The sequence below is a fragment of the Apodemus sylvaticus genome, chromosome 3 (genome assembly GCF_947179515.1).
Source record: "Apodemus sylvaticus chromosome 3, mApoSyl1.1, whole genome shotgun sequence".
Taxonomy (NCBI): domain Eukaryota; kingdom Metazoa; phylum Chordata; class Mammalia; order Rodentia; family Muridae; genus Apodemus; species Apodemus sylvaticus.
In genome coordinates this window covers 157,603,855-157,622,923 of record NC_067474.1, presented here as the reverse complement: position 1 = coordinate 157,622,923, position 19,069 = coordinate 157,603,855, and the positions used below count along the sequence as shown (strand labels likewise).

The 19,069-nt window shown below is 45.4% G+C and overlaps 1 pseudogene; it reads left to right on the top strand.

Annotated features, from left to right (window-relative positions):
• The first annotated feature begins 263 nt into the window (after positions 1-263).
• Positions 264-4,566, top strand: LOC127680402 (uncharacterized; annotated as a pseudogene).
• The last annotated feature ends 14,503 nt before the right edge of the window (positions 4,567-19,069 follow it).

The following is a 19,069-nucleotide window of genomic DNA, read 5'->3' as shown; positions in this document are numbered from 1 at the left end:
CCTTTCCAGCCCTGGCCCCTGGAGCCAGAGGAAGGGGTCCCTCTGTGGGGACAAGGAGTTGACAGGGAGCCACCCCTGTAGGACCAGCCGACTCCACTGTAGTGCTTCCCCTTAGGGCTGTCGGGCCACCCCCAGATGACCAGAATGACTTACAACTTTTACAGTACTGGCCTTTCTTTTCCTCTGACCTTTATAATTGGAAAATTAATCACCCTCCCTTTTTAGAAAATCCTGCAGGGCTTACAGGTCTAATAGAGTCCCTGATGTTCTCGCATCAGCCTACCTGGGACGACTGTCAACAGCTCTTACAAACCTTGTTTACCACTGAGGAGACAGAAAGAATTCTCCTCAAAGCTCAGAAGAATGTCCGTGACAATGCCGGACGTCCTGTCCAGACCCTGGCTTGGATAGATGGAGGATTCCCCTTGATGCATCCTCAATGGGACTATAACATGGCACAAGGTAGGGAATGACTGGCCAATTACCGTTGGGCTCTAGTGGTGAGTCTCAGGTGTGCCGCACAAAGGCCCACAAATTTGACTAAGGTAAGAGAGTTCATGCAGGGGGCGATTAACACCCTTCAGTCTTTCTGGAGAGGCTCATGGAGGCTTACAGAAGGGACACCCCTTTTGACTCTACGTCTGAAGGGCAGTGAGCCTCTGTGATTATGGCTTTTATTGGGCAGTCAGCCCCTGACATCAGAAGAAAATTGCAGCAGATTGAGGGATTACAAGATTATACTATAAGAGATGTGGTTAGGGAGGATGAGAAAGTGTATCATAAAAGGGAGACAGAGGAGAAATAAGAAAGAGAAAAGAGAGAAAGGAGAGAAGATGAGGATAGGAGAGACAAGAAACAGGAAGACTCTGATTAGAATACTAGCCGCAGTAGTAGACAGAGATAAAAGAGATAGGACTAGGCAGCTAGGGGACCTGGGAGATGGAAAATGGCAGGGGCCAAGGAGACCCAGAAGAGATTTACTGCACCTGGAGAAAGTGCACACTGTAGAGACAAAGGGTACTGGGCCCGCAAGTACCCCAAGAAGCAAGGGACAAAGGTGCTGTCCCTCGAGGATGATGAAGACTAGGGGAGACAGGGCTCAGCTCCCCTCCCTGAGCCTAGGGTAATATTACAAGTGGAGAGGACCCCCATAAGTTTCTTGGTCAATACGGGAGCAGAATACTTGGTGCTTAAAACCCCCTTGGGTAAGATAAAAAATGAAAAGACGCTAGTGATTGGGACCACAGGGAAGAAATCCTACCCATGGACCACTTCTTGGATGGTGTACCTAGGGAAGAAACTAGTAACTCACTCATTCTTGGTCATCCCAAAGTGCCCTATGCCCCTACTAGGAAGAGACTTATTAACCAAGTTAAAGGCACAAATAACTTTTGCCCCCTCTGGACCGGATCTGTCCTGGTGGGGGACTGCACCACCTCAGACCTTAGGTTGTCTTTACAATTAGGAGAAGAATATCGGATTTAGCAAAAAGAAGTAACACCCCCTGAGGGGTTACAGGACTGGATTACTCAATTTCCTCAGGCATGGGCTGAGACAGGGGGAATGGGAATGGCAAGACAAGTTCCCCTAGTGGTGATTGAGCTTAAGTCTGGGGCCACTCCCATTAGGGTCTGAGAGTACCCCATGGGCAAAGAAGCACAGGAAGGCATATGCCCTCATATCACCAGACTACTCCGAGAAGGGATCCTAGTCTCCTGTAAGTCTTCTTGTAATACCCCCCTCCTCCTGGTAAAGAAACCAGGAACGAATGGCTATTGCCCCGTACAAGACCTTAGAGAAGTCAATAAGAGAGTACAATACATACACCCCACCGTACCAAATCCTTATAATCTGCTTAGCATGCTGCCACCTGAACGAGCCTGGTATACAGTGTTAGATCTTAAAGACACTTTCTTTTGCATGAGGTTACACCCCAACAGTCAGTCCTTGTTCGCCTTCGAATGGCGAGACCCTGAGAATGGAAGAACTGGACAGCTTACCTGGACTAGGTTGCCTCAGGGATTCCAAAATTCACCCATTCTGTTTGATGAAGCCCTACATTGAGATTTAGCCCCCTTTCCAGCTGATATTCTACAGGTGACCCTCCTGCAATATGTGGATGATCTTCTTTTGGACAGAGAAACATGCCAGGAGTGTAAAAGTGGGACTCAAAATCTCCTGGCCGAGTTAGGTGAGTTGGGGTACCAGATTTTCGCTAAAAAGGCACATCTATGCTGGACTGAGGTGACCTACCTGGGATATACCCTGAAGAATGTGCAGCGATGGCTCACAGAAGCTAGGAAACAGACAGTGACACAGGTCACGACCCCAACCACCCCTCTACAGGTAAGAGAATTCCTGGTGATGGCAGGATTCTGCAGACTCTGGATCCCAGAGTTTGCTACCTTGGTAGCCCCCTTATACCCCCTAACAAAAGAAAAAAGGGAATTCATTTGGACTATGGAACATCAGTTGGCTTTTGAGACTCTCAAAAAGATGTTGCTACAGGCCCCTGCCCTAGCACTGCCTGATTTAAAAAAACCTTTCACCCTATACATTGAAGGGAGAAATGGAGTGGCCAGGGGGGTCCTCACTCAAACTTTAGGACCCTGGAGGTGCCCTGTAGCCTACCTGTCAAAGAAAATGGATCCTGTGGCTAGTGGATGGCTACTGCTGTGTTGGTAAAAGATGGTGATAAACTGACTATGGGCCAGAATGTGACAGTAGTGGCCCCGGAAACCATTCAGAGCGTCATTCGACAGCCCCCAGTCCGCTGGATGACTAACACTCGAATGACCCACTACCAGAGCTTGTTGTTGACTGATGGTTGACCTTTGCTCCACCTGCCATTCTTAACCCCGCCACCTTACTGCCTGAAGCTGACAAAACTCCCATACATTACTGTGAAGAGATACTGGCAGATGAAACTGGGACTTGGCCAGACTTAACTGACCAACCTTGGCCCGGGGTGATGACCTGGTTCACTGCTGGCAGCAGCTTAGTGGTAGAAGGTAAGTGCAGAGCTGGGGCAGTGGTAGTGGATGGGAAGACTGTCATATGGGCCAGCAGCCTGCCTGAAGGGACATCAGCCCAGAAAGCAGAGCTTATTACCATAATTCAGGCTTTGAGACTAGCAGAAGGGAAGGCTGACAATATTTATACAGACAGCCGGTATGCCTTTGAAATGGCTCATGTTCATGGGGCGATGTACCGACAACGTGGACTACTGACTTCCACTGGGAAAGACATCAAAAATAAAGAAGAAATTCTTAGCTTGCTAGAAGCTGTTCATTTGCCCGGCAAGGTGGTAATCATCCATTGCCCAGGGCATCAAAAGGGAACGGGACCAATAGAAAGCAGAAATCAGATGGCAGACCAGGTAGCTAAAGAGGCAGCACAAGGGCCACTGACTTTGGTAATTAAAACCAAACCCCAGTCAGTCGAAGAGATCCCAGAAAAATGGATCCTCACAAAAGAAGAGGGGCTGGAGTACTTGACTAATATACACCACCTCACTCACCTGGGAACCTAAAAGATGATGAAACTAGTTAATAGATCCCCTCACTATATTCCTCAACTACAGAAGGCAGTAGAGGACCTGATAAAGAACTGTCGAGCATGTGCGCTCCCCAATGCTGGGTCGAACAGGACTCATGTCTGAAGACGCTTGCAAGGAAACAGGCCAGGGACTTTTTGGGAAATTGAGTTTACAGAGGTCAAAACAGCCAGATATGGAAATAAATACCTTCTAGTTTTTGTAGATACCTTCTCATGGTGGGCTGAAGCATTCCCCACCAAAAGAGAGATGGCTAACATGGTGGCCAAGAAGATACTTGAAGAATTTTTTCCCCGTGTTGGGATACCTAAAGTAATTGGGTCAGACAACGGACCTGCTTTCATCGCCTAGGTAAGTTAGGGATTGGTCAGACAGCTGAGGATAAATTGGAAATTACATTGTGCCTACAGACCCCAGAGTTCAGGGCAGGTAGAGAGGATGAATAGAACTCTAAAAGAGACCTTGACTAAATTGACCTTAGAGACCTGCGGGAATGATTGGACAGTCCTTCTCCCTTAAGACCTATTCCGGGTCTGAAATACTCCTGGAGCCTCAGGTCTAACACCCTTTGAACTAATTTTTGGGGCGCCCCTTCCCATCTATATGACTGCAGAGAGTAAAACCTGTCCTGATGTTTCCCCTCCCCTGTTCCCCCATCTTGCCTCCTAGCTTGGCTGAAGGCACTGGAGATCATGAGAAAAGAAATCTGGGAGCAGTTGAAAGAAACCTATGTTGCTCGTGACTTGCTGGTGCTGCATCAGTTTGAAGTGGGAGACACGGTCCTGGTGCGAAGGCGCTGAGCAGGGAATCTCGAGCCACGGTGGAAAGGACCCTACCTGGTGCTGTTGACTACACCCACTGCTGTGAAAGTAGAGGGAATCCCCGCCTGGGTTCATGCTTCACAAATCAAGAAGGCCCCCCCAGGGACTTATCAAGATGAGTGGATCTTGAAAAAGACTGATAATTCTTCTAAACTGTGCCTGCGTTGCATGCATACCTCCAAAGATTGACAATCCCCATGCCCCTCGGACACTGACTTGGCAAGTAATGGATACCAACACGGGAAAAATTATAAGTAGCACCCAAACCATCACGCCTGCGGGCACCTGGTGGCCATGTCTTGGGTTTTATTTTCGAATCACAAACCCCACTGCTAGGAGTAGTCCTCCTAACATTGTTCAAAGCAAGGGCTTTTGTGCCTGCCCTGGAGCCACTAACTCTAGAGGTTGTGGAAGGCCAGATGAGTTCTTTTGTAGGAGTTGGAGCTGTGTAACCTCCAATGATGGGGATTGGAAATGGTCAGTTGATTCAACTGATCGAATAACCCTTTCTTTTGCAAATCAAGGACTTGGGTGGCATGACACCTTTCCTCTATATGCAGGCAAGCCATGTTCTCCTAGGGACCTAGACTACACTGTAGTTCAGTTCACTGACACAGGAAAATGAACCCTCTTGACTACCTGGCTCCCAAGGGTTGTCCTGGGGACTGGTTTGCTATAACCATGGGAGTAAACCTGGGTCCCTGATATCAATCCAATTCAAAATAGAAATACCATCCCCTATTCCAATAGGACCTAACAAGATCCTCCCAGAACAAGGCCCTCCTGCGAGGCCCAAGTCCCAGACTCCTGTAACTGCCCCATCTGTCCCAAGAACTGTGAGATCCCTTAACACCGTCATTCCTCATGGACCCTCGACCATAATCCCTACATATCCCTCTATGAGACAGAGAGTGTTAAACCTGGTTAAAGGAGCTTTCAATGCCCTTAACAACACTGATCCAGATGCTACTATTGACTGCTGCTTATGCTTATCCTCAGGTCCCACCTATTATGAAGGAGTCACCTATAATGGGGATTTCAATAAAACCAGTAATCATGCTTCCTGCTCATGGGGGATAGGAAAAAAATTAACCCTGATTGAGGTAACAGTGTCAGGGGAGAGTCCCAGTCTTTGCATAGGGACTCTTCCCCCTTCCCATCGTCATCTATGTGTCCAGACTCACTCTGTGAGCAGGACAGAAACCAGCTATTACTTAGTACCCTCTCCAATGGGCCTGCAACACAGGACTTACCCCCTGCGTATCAACTAGTGTTTTTGAGCCCTCTCATGATTTCTGTGTCATGGTTCAGCTTCTACCCCGAATGTATTATCACCCTGCTTCCTACCTAGAAGATGAGTATACCAGCAAGAGAATAAAAAGGGAACCAGTTTCCCTAACCCTAGCTATGATGCTGGGAGCTGGTCTTGAGGTGGGAGTAGGGACGGGCATAACAGCCCTAATTGAAGGTAGACAAGGAGCTCAGTCTTTTCAGTCTCTAAAAGAAGCTATAAATGAAGACTTAGAGATGCTGCAAAAATCCATGGATGCCTTAGAGAAATCTTTGACCTCCTTATCTGAAGCAGTGTTACAGAATAGAAGAGGTTTAGATTTGTTATTTTTAAAAGAAGGAGGACTGTGTGCAGCCTTAGAAGAAGAGTGCTGTTTTTATGCAGACCACACAGTAGTAGTCAGGGATTCTATGCAGAAATTAAGAGAGAGACTTGAAAAGAAAAAGCGAGATCAAAAACACAACAGGGATGGTTCGAATCATGGGACTCTAAGTCTCCATGGGTGACCACTTTATTCTCTGCCCTCACCGGGCCAAGTCTTGTTATATGTTTGGTTCTAATCTTTGGCCCTTGTTTAATAAATAAAGGACTTGCTTTCATTAGGGATAGTGTAAATGCAGTGCAGCTTATAGTTCTCCAATGACAGTATCAACCCATAGTTAAAATAGAAGGAGAATAAAATTACCATTCCCCATACGAAGATACCAACTTTTAAAATTCAAAGATTAGAATTATTTAGCAGAAGAAGAGGGGAATGAAGGGAATTTGAAAGGAGTTAGAACTCCTCAGAGTCCATAATTAAGGTTAAAGGGACAAATGGTGTAGTTTAATGTTGACCAGACTTCCTGCTAACAAAGATCAGCCTCCCTCCAAACATTGCTGATGCCCCGATCTGCATGTACTGTTTGCTGATGTAACTGCATGACAATTCCTCCTGCCAATGTTTGAATCAGCCAATTGTGTGTAACTGGGCCAAATCCCCCTGACGTTTCCTATATAGACCCCTGGTTTCCAAGCTTCGTGGTCGATTCCTCTGTCTCCTGTGTGAGATACTTGTTATCCCGGAGCTCCGATATTAAACTGCTTTGTGTGCTTGCGTAAAGTCTCTCACAGGTCCTTGGGTGTGCATCATCCCAAGACTAAGTGAGGGTCTCCCCAAAAGGGGGGGGGGACCTACAGAGACTGGAAGACAGAAGTTTCTGACCTGGATCTTGAGGCATAGTGAATAAGTAATGCTTAAGTAGCCAGGCAGTAGTGGTGAACACCTTTAATCCCAGCACTTGAGAGGTAGAGGCAGGCAGATTTCTGAGTTCGAGGCCAGCCTGGTCTATAGAGTGAGTTCCAGGACAGCCAGGGCTACACAGAGAAACCATATCTCAGGCGGGGGGGGGGGGGGGGGGAACAAAAACAAAAACAAAAAGATTTACTTATATGTATGTACACTGTAGCTGTCTTCAAGCACCCACCAGAGGGCACCAGATCTCACTGTGGATGGTTGTAAGCCACCATGTGGTTGCTGGCATTTGAAATCAGGACCTTTGGAAGAGCCGCCCCAGTAAATAAAACCAATTTTAATGGTTTTATGAGACAGGGTTTGTGTGTGTGTGTGTGTGTATGTGTGTGTGTGTGGTACAGGCTGTCCTTAAACTTACTCTCTAGACCAGGCTGACCTTGAACTCTGAAATCCCCCTCACCTACCTCTGCCTCCAAATTGCTGGGATTAAAGGTGCACACCACCCTGCCCAGCAAAAATTTGACCCAAAATTTATCCTGTCTAAAAGGAATGCAGGTAGCTGGGCAGTAGTGATGCACACCTTTAGTCCCAGAACTTGGGAAGCAGAAGCAGGTAGATTTCTGAGTTCAAGGCCAGTCTGGTGTACAGCGTGAGTTCCAGGACAGCCAAGGTTACACAGAGAAACCCTGTCTCAGAAAAGCGAAAAAATCTTTATAAAAACTGTTTTGTTGGTGGGTTGATGTCTCTATTGCTCCAGAGGGGTTCCTGCCTGGCTACAGGAAATGCTCTCTTCAAGTACTATCTCCCCAATGTAGCGAGTCTCAGATAAGGTCACCACAATTGATTCTTGGGTGCCTCCATTATCTCAGAACTCTATCTCCTCCTGGAGATGCCCCCACCTGCTCACCCCTTTAGTTGAGTTCTCTACTCTTGAGGAATATCAGCACCTATTCAGATAGCTCTTCCCAGTCTCTCTGATCTTAAGACCTTCAGGAGACTAAATCCTCACAGCCATGTTTCAGTATCTGCTTTGATTTGTAACCATTGAGTGTCTGTATGACTTGTGTGACTCTGTGTGTGTTTCTCAGTGTATGAGAGTTTGAGTGTGTATGCATTTATATAAGTCATGGTTCTCTAGAGTCACAGATTTTATGAGAGATCTGGGTTCTGATGATGTCAAGTAGCTTTTCTTTTCTTTTCTTTTCTTTTCGTTTCGTTTCGTTTCTTTTCTTTTCTTTTGTTGTGATGCTAAAAAACAAGAAGAATTTTATTTAATCCAGCATGCTGGTGTCACCCTGCACTTGGGGAGAGAACAACCTCAGGGAAACTGCCATTAGGCACTATGTGATTGGCAGAACAGAGTTACCTTTAAACTAATTGGTTGTTAGGGAATGAGGTAAGTGGTCAATGGTCTCAGAATAACTTTGGGCCTCTCCTAGCTGCAGGGACCTCCCTGTGGTCTGAGGAATGTAATTTAGCTTCTCCTTTTGGGGAGGGGCAAGTGATCCATGACCTTTCCAAAATTCCTCAGCTGACCTTTTCATCCAACCCCCCTTTTGTGCATGCTTCAACACTGAACCAATTGCTGGTATTCTGATAGCTCATACTCCTAGTCTTCTGTATCTAGTTCTTTGTAGCTATGCTTTAAGATCATTAGCTGTACTGTACTTATGTGTTTCTTAACAATAGAAACCAAGCAGTTCAGAATGTAGGGGCCAAACAGGGTGGTTATGCAGGTGGTTAAAAAAAGTGAGAAGTTAAACCAAGACTTGAACCAGCCCTGACTCTGTTCTTTCTGTGTTACTACTGGCTAGCCCTTCCCTCACTGTGGTCATTGAGTCTTTAACAACCCTGGAATGGTCTATATAAAATCAATACCACTCAGCTAAGTCAGCACATGGCCCTCCTATTCTGCAGTCCTACTTATGATAATGAAGTCAGTGATTGATGGTTTCTATTTCCTCTATATCTAAATCAATGCCTGTCCTCAGGCTGTTATAATTTTCACTTTGTAAGTCTGTGGTGGGAGACCTGAGTTGTCAAGTAGCATTTCTGTTGATTGTGTTCTTGCATTTGCCAGGAATTGGGTCCCTGGTGGGGGAGTCCTTTGCGAGCTTGATGGTGTCAGAACTTCTGGGGATCAAGCTATCGTTGCAATTGCAGGGTGGGGTGGGGCTGGAGCACATGATCTGTTCCAGGGCACAAATGCCAACTGGAAGCTGCTGAACATTTCTTTAGTGTTCCAATGCCATTAAAGATGCCCTTGTTGAGAATTCCTTTCTTAGGCCTGTACTCCAATTTTCACTTATATTATTTGGTTTATTAATGTCTATTTTCTTGAATACCTTATACATTCTGTATGCTGCATAAATAAATAAATAAATAAATAAATAAATAAATAATCTTCTTAAAGATTTTTAGAAAATTTGGAATCTACATCAAGACACAGCTAATGACTCTCACAATTGGCTATTTGTTGATAAGTAGATAATAGCCACACTGAAATCCACACACTCAGAGAGGATAAATAATATGGAGGTCTTGGGAAAGAGGGAGTACTTATATCTCTCTGGGAACAGGAAATAGAATAGACTTGATCATAGGTAGTCGGCTTGGTCGACTGATGTGGGTAGGAATGGATCAGGTGGCAGATGGAACAACGCAGAAAGAGAGGGGAGGAAGAGACAGAGAGAGAGAGAGAGAGAGAGACAGAGAGAGAACAGCTAGAGAAGAAAAAATTGGGTACAATTTGAAGGCAATAGGAAAACCTAGTGCAGAGGTATCTTCCTAGAGTCTGTGAGAATGACCCTAGCAGCATTCCTAGTAAAGAAGGATAAGGAGAATGAACCCACCAAGTTTTGTGACCAGACAAGATTTCTAGGGATGGGATAGGGGCACCAAGATATCCACAAATCTTTGACTTATGACCTGACCCACCTGCAAGATGTATTGGGGCAAAGGCAGTTCACACATTCTAGGAGTAGCCAACAGATGACTGGTATAATTTAAGGCCCAGGCCATGAGAGAGAGGTCATGGTCTACACTGCTTAGATGGCCAGAAACTGGAGGTTTGATAGCCCAGAAATGTATTGTAGAAGAAAATATGACTAGCAGGGCCAGAAAGTCAATGAGATAATTTCTAATGACATTCTGCTATATGAAGATCTGTCCCCCACTCAGTAGTCATTAAAAAGGTTTGCTTCAGCAGCTGATAGGAGCACATGCAGAAGCCAACCCTCAAATATTAGGCAGAACATTGGGAATCCTGCAGAAGTGGGGAAGGAGTGTAGGAGCCAAATGGGTCGAGGAAACCAGGAGAATGGATCCCAAGAATCAACTAAGAATAGCTGACATGAGCTTACACATACTGAAGTGGTAACCTCAGAGTCTGCGTTAGTCTTCATGACATCTTCTGCATACATGCTATGTTTTTCATTGGTTTGGGTTTTATTGGATATCTAAGAGCAGGAGTGAGGAAATTTCTGACTCTTTTGCCTATTATTGGGGCACATCTCCTCCTACCGGCTTGCCTTTCCTAATCCTGATATGACAAAATGTGCCTAGTCTCCCTCCATCTTTTTTTATGTCATTTTTGGTTGCTATTCCTCAGAGGCCTGCATATTTCTGAATGGGAACTAATGTGTTGTGGATATGGGGGAAAAGGAAATGTCAGTAGAACAGGAGTGGAGTAAATAGAAGTTGCATTGAGGAATGTATTATATGAGAGGAAAATAAAATTAGAAAAAGAAAAGCAGGAAATAGAAAAGTAGTGGCATGTGGAAGAAAGATTGCCAGGGCAAAAAAAATTCTATGTGCTCTACCAAAGGCCTCTGCCTCCTACTGCCTGACAACTGCATTCCTTTTAGACAGGACAGATTTTGGATCAAATTTTTGCTAGGCTGTGGGTGCACATCTTTAATACCAGCACTTGGGAGGCAGAGGTAGGTGAGGTGGATTTCAGAGTTCAAGGCCAGCCTGGTCTACAGAGAAAGTTTAAGGACAGCCTGTACTACACACACACACACACACACACACACACACACACACACACACACACACACAAACCCTGTCTCATTAAACCATTATAAATGTAAGACTGCTCTTCCAAAGGTCCTGATATCAAATGTCAGCAACCACATGGTGGCTCACATCCAACTCAATGAGATCTGATGCCCTCTGGTGGGGTGTTTGAAGACAGCTACAGTGTACTTACATATAATAAAGAAATCTTTTTAAAAAATGTTTTGTTGATGGGTTGATGACTCTCTTGCTCCACTGGGGTTCCTGCCTGGCTGCTTGAAGAGGAAATGCCCTCTTCAAGTTCCATCTCTCCAATGTAGTGAGTCTCAGATAAGGTCACCCCCCCCATTGATTGTTGGGTGCCTCCATTATCTCAGAACTCTGTCCCCTCCTGGAGATGCCAGCAACCTGTTCACCCCTTTAGTTCAGTCCACTACTCTTGAGGAACATCGGCACCTATTCAGAAATTTCTTTCCAGTCTTCAGATCTTCAGGAGACTAAATCCTCACAGCCATGTTTTCAGTATCTGCTTTGATATTTTATCATTGAGTGTCTGTATGTCTTATGTGACTGTGTGTGTGTTTCTCAGGGTATGTGAGTTTGAGTATGTATGGACTTATATAAGTCATGGTTCTCTAAAGTCACAGATTTTATGAAATATCTCTCTATATTAAAGGAATTTATTGTGATGACTTACAGTCTGTAGTCCAACTAACCCAAAAATGGGCAGCCATGAATGGGAAATCCAAGAATCTACTAGTTTCTCAGTCCCATGAGGCTACTTGCTTGAACTAGTATTCTGTAGAAGTAGGTTTCAACAGATGTGCTGGCCACTAAGTACAAGCAAACAAACAAGAGTGAATCTTCCTTCATCCAATCTGTGAGCCATCGCTTGCATTTGCCTCTCATTATCTACTTATCTCTTTTGTTACTGGCCTTGCTATTTCTGACTAGAGCCTACCCCTCCTGTGAGCCTGGTTATGTTGGGCCTCCTTGTATCAAGCTGTCTCTAGGTATGAGATGGGTCCTAAGAGCCTGATCTGTGAGGTTGGCTGAGTCAGAACTCCTGGGTGTCAATCTGTGTCAATTTAAAAAAAGAATGCAGGTGTCGGGCAGTGGTGGTGCATGCCTTTAATCTCAGCACTTGGGAGGCAGAGGCAGGTGGATTTCTGAGTTTGAAGCCAGTCTGGTCTACAGAGTGAGTTCCAGGAGAGCTGGGGCTATACAGAGAAACCCTGTCTAAAAAGCAAACAAACAGACAAACAGATGGACAAACAAACCAGCAAACAAAAAAACAACAAAAAGGAATGCAGGCACAAGGGATGGGGCAGAGACTGAGGGAACGGCCAAACAATATCTTGACCATCTTGAGACCCATCCCATGCGAAGCACCAGTCCCTAACACTATTAATGATACACTGATATGTTTGAAGACAAGTTCTTCTTGTCCTGTGAGAGGCTTGACCTTTCAGCTGACTCAGACAGATATAGACACCCATAACCAAACAGTGGATGGAGCTTGGAGACTCTTATGGGTCTAGAAGGGGATAGGAACTGCACATGAAAGCCTGAGTCAACTACCTGGGACCTTTGGGGTTCTCAGTGTCTGAACAACCAACCAAAGAATATACACAGGCTGAACCTAGCCCACCCCACCCCCCACATATGAGCAGATGTGCAGTTTTGTCTTCATGCGATACCCAAAATTGGAATGGGAGTTCTCCAAAACCTGTTGCCTGTATTTGGATATGTTCTTCTAGTCAAGGATTGGCCAGACAGCTGGGGATAAATTGGAAATTACATTGTGCCTACAGACCTCAGAGTTCAGGGCAGGTAGAGAGGATGAATAGGACTCTGAAAGAGACCTTGACTAAATTGACCTTAGAGACCTGTGGGAATGATTGAACAGTCCTTCTTCCTTATGCCCTATTCTGGGTCTGAAATACTCCCTGAGCCTCAAGTCTAACACCCTTTGAACTAATTTTTGGGGTGCCCCTGCCCATCTATATGACTGCAGAGAGTAAAATCTGTCCTGATGTTTCCCCTCCCCCATTCTCCCATCTCGTCTCCTAGCTTGGCTGAGATCATGAGAAAAGAAATCTGGGAGCAGTTGAAAGAAACCTAAGTTGCTGGCAACTTGCTGGTGCTGCATCACTTTGAAGTGGGAGACACGGTCCTGGTGAGAAGGCACCAAGCAGTGAACCTCGAGCCACAGTGGAAAGGACCCTACCTGGTGCTGTTGACTATACCCACCACTGTGAAGGTAGAGGGAATCCCCACCTGGGTTCATGCTTCACACATCAAGAAGGCCACCCCAGGGACTGATCAAGATGAGTAGATCTTGGAAAACACTGATAATCCTTCTAAACTGTGCCTGCGTTGCTTGCATACCTCTGAAGATTGACAATCCCCATGCCCCTCGGACACTGACTTGGCAAGTAATGGATACCAACATGGGAAAAATTATAAGTAGCACCCAAACCATTGCTCCTGCAGGCACCTGGCGGCCACCTCTTGGGTTTTGTTTTTGAACCACAAACCCCACTGCTAGGAGTAGTCCTCCTAACATTGTTCAAAGCAAGGGGTTTTATGCCTGTCCCGGAGCCACTAACTCTAGAGGTTGTGGAAGGCCAGATGAGTTCTTTTGTATGAGTTGGAGCCGTGTAACCTCCAATGATGGGGATTGGAAATGGTCAGTTGATTCAACTGATCGAATAACCCTTTCTTTTGCAAATCCAGGACCTGGGTGCATGTCACCATTCCTCTATATGCAGGCAAGCCCTCTTCTCCTAGGGACCTAGACTACATAAGTGTTCAGTTCACTGACACAGGAAAATGAACCCCCTTGACTACCTGGATCCAAGGGTTGTCCTGGGGAATGGTTTACTATAACCATGGGAGTAAACCTGGGTCCCTGATATCAATCTGATTCAAAATAGAAATACCACCCCCAGTTCCAATAGGACCTAACAAGATCCTCCCAGAACAAGGCCCTCATGCCAGGTCCAAGCCCCAGACTCCTGTAACTGTTCCATCTGTCCCGAGAACTGTGAGATTCCCTTAACACCATCATTCTTCATGGACCTTCGACCATAATCCCTACATATCCCTCTATGAGACAGAGACTGTTCAACCTGGTTAGAGGCTCTTTCTATGCCCTTAACAACACTGATCCAGATGCTACTATTGACTACTATTGACTGCTGGTTATGCTTATCCTCAGGTCCCCCCTATTATGAAGGAGTCACCTATAATGGGGATTTCAATAAAACCAGTAATCATGCTTCCTGCTCGTGGGGGACGGGAAACAAATTAACCCTGATTGAGGTAACAGTGTCAGAGGAGAGTCCCAGTCTTTGCATAGGGACCCCTCCCCCTTCCCATCATCATCTATGTGGCCGGACTCACTCTGTGAGCAGGACAGAAACTAACTATTACTTGGTACCCTCTCCAATGGGCCTGCAACACAGGACTTACCCCCTGTGTATCAACTAGTGTTTTTGACCCCTCTCATGATTTCTGTGTCATGGTTCAGCTTCTACCCCGAATGTATTATCACCCTTCTTCCTACCTAGAAGATGAGTATACCAGCAAGAGAATAAAAAGGGAACCAGTTTCCCTAACCCTAGCTATGATGCTGGGAGCCGGTCTTGAGGTGGGAGTAGGGACGGGCATAACAGCCCTAATTGAAGGTAGACAAGGAGCTCAGTCTTTTCAGTCTCTAAAGGAAGCTATAAATGAAGGCTTAGAGATGCTGCAAAAATCCATGGTTGCCTTAGAGAAATCTTTGACCTCTTTATCTGAAGCAGTGTTACAGAATAGAAGAGGTTTAGATTTATTAGTTTTAAAGGAAGGAGGACTGTGTGCAGCCTTAGCAGAAGAGTGCTGTTTTTATGCAGACCACACAGGAGTAGTCAGGGATTCTATGCAGAAATTAAGAGAGAGACTTGAAAAGAGAAAGCGAGATTGAAAAGCACAACAGGGATGGCTCAAATCATGGGACTCTAAGTCTCCATGGGTGACCACTTTAGTCTCTGCCCTCACCGGGCCAGTTCTTGTTATATGTTTGGTTCTAATATCTTTGGCCTTTGTTTAATAAATAAAGGGCTTGCTTTCATTAGGGATAGGGTAAATGCAGTGCAGCTTATAGTTCTCCAATGACAATATCAACCCATAGTTAAAATAGAAGGAGAATATGATTACCATTCCCCATACAAAGATACCAATTTTTAAAATTCAAAGATTAGAATTATTTAGCAGAAGAAGAGGGGAATGAATGGAGTTTGAAAGGAGTTAGAACTCCTCAGAGTCCATAATTAAGGTTAAAGGGACGAATGTTGTAGTTTAATGTTGACCAGACTTCCTGCTAACAAAGATAAGCCTTTCTCCCTACATTGCTGATGCCCCGATCTGCATGTACTGCTTGCTGATGTAACCGTGTGCCAATTCCTCCTGCCAATGTTTGAATCAGCCAATCGTGTGTAACTGGGCCAAATCCCCCTGACTTTTCCTATATAGACCCCTGGTTTCCAAGCCTTGTGGTCGATTCCTCTGTCTCCTGTGCGAGATACTTGTCATCCCGGAGCTCTGATATTAAACTGCCTCCTGTGCTTGCATCAAGTCTCTTGTGTGTCCTTGGGTGTGCACCATCCCACCACTAAGTGGGGGGTCTCCCCAAAAGGGGGGGTCCTACAGAGTCTGGAAGACAGAAGTCTCTGACCTGGATATTGAGGCATAGTGAGTAAGTAAAGCTTAGGTAGCCAGGCAGAAGTGGTGAACTCCTTTAATCCCAGCACTTGGGAGGTAGAGGCAGGCAGATTTCTGAGTTCGAGGCCAGCCTGGTCTATAGAGCGAGTTCCAGGACAGCCAGTGCTACACAGAGAAACCATATCTCAGGGAAAACAAAAACAAAAACAAAAACAAAAAGTAAAGAAAAAGTTAAATGCAGGCAAGGTAGTTTACACCTTTAATCCCAGGAGACTGACACAAAGAGGTCTCTGAGTTCAAGGTCAGCCCAGGACAAAGTAAGTCTTAGATCCAGATGTGGTGACACACACCTTTAATCAGGGCCACAGCTTCTATTGGAGGCCTACATAGGGACATTGGAAGAAGGAAGATTCACTCTTGTTTGTTTGCTTGTACTTACTTGCCAGCACATCTGTTGAAACCTACTTCTACAGAATACTAGTTCAAGCAAGTAGGCTCATGGGACTGAGAAACTAGTAGATTCTTGGAGTTCCCATTCATGGCTGCCCATTTTTGGGTTAGTTGGACTACAGACTGTAAGTCATCACAATAAATTCCTTTAATATAGAGAGATATTTCATAAAATCTGTGACTTTAGAGAACCATGACTTATATAAGTCCATACATACTCAAACTCACATACCCTGAGAAACACACACACAGTCACACAAGACATACAGACACTCAATGATAACAAATCAAAGCAGATACTGAAAACATGTCTGTGTGGATTTAGACTCCTGAAGATCTGAAGACTAGGAAGAAATTTCTGAATAGGTGCCGATTTTCCTCAAGAGTAGTGGACTGAACTAAAGGGGTGAACAGGTTGCTGGCATCTCCAGGAGAGGACAGAGTTCAGAGATAATGGAGGCACCCAAGAATCAATGGGGGGGTGACCTTATCTGAGACTCACTACATTGGGGAGATGGAACTTGAAGAGGGCATTTCCTGTAGCCAGGCAGGAACCCCAGTGGAACAATAGAGACATCAACCCACCAACAAATTTTTTTTTTAAAAAGATTTATTTATTATATGTAAGTACACTGTAGCTGTTTTCAAACACCCCACCAGAGGGCATCAGATCTCATTGAGTTGGATGTGAGCCACCATGTGGTTGCTGGCATTTGATATCAGGACCTTTGGAAGAGCAGTCTTACCTGCTGAGCCATCTCTGCAGCCCCAGTAAATAAAACCATTTATAATGGTTTTATGAGACAGGGTTTGTGTGTGTGTGTGTGTGTGTGTGTGTGTGTGTGTGTGTGTAGTGCAGGCTGTCCTTAAACTTACTCTGTAGACCAGGCTGGCCTTGAACTCTGAAATCCACCTCTCCTACCTCTGCCTCCCAAGTGCTGGTATTAAAGATGTGCACCCACTGCCTAGCAAAAATTTTTTCCAAAATTTGTCCTGTTTAAAAGGAATGATGTTGTCAGGCAGTGGGAGGCAGAGGCAGGTGGATTTCTGAGTATGAGGCCACTCTGGTCTACAGAGTGAGTTCCAGAACAGCTGGGGCTATACAGAGAAACCCTGTCTCGAAAACAAACAAGCAAAAACCCACAAAAAGGAATGCAGGCACAGGGGATGGGGCAGAGACTGAGGGAACAGCCAAACAATAACCTGGCAATCTTGAGACCCATCCCATGGGAAAACCTAGACAGAAGTACTGGAAAAGCACTCTTTGAGTGACAGTCCTCTTGAAATTGGCTCTTGCTTGAAAGCAGAGATTGATATTATTGACACCATATGCACATCAACATGTTGAATATCTCAGGTGGAAGTGATAAGAACTCTCTATCCTCTTTGATATATGAATGGGTGTTCTTACTTCACATTTGTTTCTGTATCATGTGTACACTATACATGTGGAGACCACAAGACAGATCTGTAACTCAGAAGTGCAGTTCAGAATGTAGTAACTCAATTTGTGGATGTTGGAAATAAATCCAAGGGCCTTTGGTAGAGCACATAGAAATTTTTTGCCCTGGCAATATTTCAGTCATACACCATACTTCTTTTTTTCCTTCATTTTGAGACAGTATCTTACTATGCACCTCTAGTCTGTCTGCTGTAATGTGCTAGGTACACCATACTGCCCTGCATAGCAAACCAATCTTACTGCCTTTACAGTACCATGATCTGATCTTTCTTCCACATGCCACTACTTTTCTATTTCCTGCTTTTCTTTTTCTAATTTTATTTTCCTCTCATATAATACATTCCTCAATGCAACTTCTATTTACTCCACTCCTGTTCTACTGACATTTCCTTTTCCCCCATATCCACAACACATTAGTTCCCATTCAGAAATATGCAGGCCTCTGAGGAATAGCAAAAATGACATAAAAAAGATGGAGGGAGACTAGGCACATTTTGTCATATCAGGATTAGGAAAGGCAAGCCGGTAGGAGGAGATGTGCCCCAATAATAGGCAAAAGAGTCAGAAATTTCCTCACTCCTGCTCTTAGATGTTCAATAAAAACCCAAACCAATGAAAAACATAGCATGTATGCAGAAGATGTCATGAAGACTAACGCAGACTCTGAGGTTACCACTTCAGTATGTGTAAGCTCATGTGAGCTATTCTTAGTGGATTCTTGGGATCCATTCTCCTGGTTTCCTCAACCCATTTGGCTCCTACACTCCTTCCCCACTTCTGCAGGATTCCCAATGTTCTGCTTAATATTTGAGGGTTGGCTTCTGCATGGGTTCCTATCAGCTGCTGAAGCAAACCTTTTTAATGACCACTGGGTGGTGGACAGATCTTCATATAGCAGAATGTCATTAGAAATTATCTCATTGACTTTCTGGCCCTGCTAGTCATATTTTCTTCTACAATACATTTCTGGGCTATCTAACTTCCAGTTTCTGGCCATCTAGGCAGTGTAGACCATGACCTCTCTCTCTCATGGCCTGGGCCTTAAATTATACCAGTCATCTGTTGGCTACTCCTAGAATTTGTGAACTGCCTTTGCTCCAATACATCTTGCAGGTGGGTCAGGTCATAGGTCAAAGATTTGTGGATATAATGGTCCCCCTATCCCATCCCTAGAAATCTTACTTGGGGGAATTGGCGGCGGCGGCAGTGCAGCAGTGGCTGGTCCAGCTGAAGGTCCATCAGCAGTGGAACCAAGGCGACACAGGGTCCAGTTAGGCCCTGCGCCCATGACCACTGACCTTCGCTGACCAGGCGGGCTGCAAGCAGCTGCGGTTTTGCGGTGCCTTTCCCTGCAGGGAAGCCACTTCAGAACTCGGCCTCCCGCCAGTCAGGAGAGGCTCACCTCCATCTTGGTTTCGGACTCCAGAAATCGGACAGACTGAGGTACACAAACATAATCTGAGGCCAACACCGCGGGGGTCTGAGCCCGACGGGCGTTGGCCTACACCCAGGCCCTGGGCTGTTCGGG